Here is a 2,500-nt window from a genome sequence, read left to right on the forward strand (position 1 = left end):
CAGCTACAATCGGGCGGAAGGCGGGGTACACCCTGGACAAGTCGCCATCTCATCGCAGGGCCAACACAGATAGAAAGACAACATTCACACTCACATCCACACACTAGGGCCAATTTAGTGTTGTCAATCAACTTATCCCCAGGTGCATGTCTTTGGAGGTGGGAGGAAGCCGGAGTACCCGGAGGGAACCCACGCAGTCACGGGGAGAACATGCCAACTCCACACAGAAAGATCCCGAGCCCGGGATTGAACCCAAGACTACTCAGGACCTTCGTATTGTGAGGCAGATGCACTAACCCCTCTGCCACCGTGCTGCCCTGAATATATATATATACATTTAAATATGTGTGTGTATATGCTGTATCCATCCATCCATTTTCTACCACTTATTCCCTTTGGGGTCGCGGGGGGCGCTGGAGCCTATCTCAGCTACAATCGGGCGGAAGGCGGGGTACACCCTGGACAAGTCGCCACCTCATCGCAGGGCCGTATATGCTGTATATGTAAATATATATATGTAAATATATATATATATATATATATATATATATATATATATATATATATATACAGGTAAAAGCCAGTAAATTAGAATATTTTGAAAAACTTGATTTATTTCAGTAATTGCATTCAAAAGGTGTAACTTGTACATTATATTTATTCATTGCACACAGACTGATGCATTCAAATGTTTATTTCATTTAATTTTGATGATTTGAAGTGGCAGCAAATGAAAATCCAAAATTCCGTGTGTCACAAAATTAGAATATTACTTAAGGCTAATACAAAAAAGGGATTTTTAGAAATGTTGGCCAACTGAAAAGTATGAAAATGAAAAATATGAGCATGTACAATACTCAATACTTGGTTGGAGCTCCTTTTGCCTCAATTACTGCGTTAATGCGGCGTGGCATGGAGTCGATGAGTTTCTGGCACTGCTCAGGTGTTATGAGAGCCCAGGTTGCTCTGATAGTGGCCTTCAACTCTTATGCGTTTTTGGGTCTGGCATTCTGCATCTTCCTTTTCACAATACCCCACAGATTTTCTATGGGGCTAAGGTCAGGGGAGTTGGCGAGCCAATTTAGAACAGAAATACCATGGTCTGTAAACCAGGCACGGGTAGATTTTGCGCTGTGTGCAGGCGCCAAGTACTGTTGGAACTTGAAATCTCCATCTCCATAGAGCAGGTCAGCAGCAGGAAGCATGAAGTGCTCTAAAACTTGCTGGTAGACGGCTGCGTTGACCCTGGATCTCGGGAAACAGAGTGGACCGACACCAGCTGGACTGCTGCTGAGTGGTCCAAAGTCATGTTTTCTGACGAAAGCAAATTTTGCATTTCCTTTGGAAATCGAGGTCCCAGAGTCTGGAGGAAGACAGGAGAGGCACAGGATCCACATTGCCTGAAGTCTAGTGTAAAGTTTCTACCATCAGTGATGGTTTGGGGTGCCATGTCATCTGCTGGTGTCGGTCCACTCTGTTTCCTGAGATCCAGGGTCAACGCAGCCGTCTACCAGCAAGTTTTAGAGCACTTCATGCTTCCTGCTGCTGACCTGCTCTATGGAGATGGAGATTTCAAGTTCCAACAGGACTTGGCGCCTGCACACAGCGCAAAATCTACCCGTGCCTGGTTTACGGACCATGATATTTCTGTTCTAAATTGGCCCGCCAACTCCCCTGACCTTAGCCCCATAGAAAATCTGTGGGGTATTGTGAAAAGGAAGATGCAGAATGCCAGACCCAAAAACGCAGAAGAGTTGAAGGCCACTATCAGAGCAACCTGGGCTCTCATAACACTTGAGCAGTGCCAGAAACTCTTCGACTCCATGCCACGCCGCATTAACGCAGTAATTGAGGCAAAAGGAGCTCCAACCAAGTATTGAGTATTGTACATGCTCATATTTTTCATTTTCATACTTTTCAGTTGGCCAACATTTCTAAAAATCCCTTTTTTGTATTAGCCTTAAGTAATATTCTAATTTTGTGACACACGGAATTTTGGATTTTCATTTGTTGCCACTTCAAATCATCAAAATTAAATGAAATAAACATTTGAATGCATCAGTCTGTGTGCAATGAATAAATATAATGTACAAGTTACACCTTTTGAATGCAATTACTGAAATAAATCAAGTTTTTCAAAATATTCTAATTTACTGGCTTTTACCTGTATATATTACACAAGGCGAATCAGTAAAGAATCTGGGTATTATCTTCGACCCAACTCTCTCGTTTGAATCACACATTAAGAGTGTTACTAAAACGGCCTTCTTTCATCTCCGTAATATCGCTAAAATTCATTCTATTTTATCCACTAGCAACGCTGAGATCATTATTCATGCGTTCGTTACGTCTCGTCTCGACTACTTTAACGTATTATTTTCGGGTCTCCCTATGTCGAGCATTCAAAGATTACAATTGGTACAAAATGCGGCTGCTAGACTTTTGACAAGAACAAGAAAGTTTGATCATATTACGCCTATACTGGCTCACCTGCACTGGC

This window comes from Nerophis lumbriciformis, linkage group LG35 (assembly GCF_033978685.3).
Source record: "Nerophis lumbriciformis linkage group LG35, RoL_Nlum_v2.1, whole genome shotgun sequence".
Taxonomy (NCBI): Eukaryota; Metazoa; Chordata; class Actinopteri; order Syngnathiformes; family Syngnathidae; genus Nerophis; species Nerophis lumbriciformis.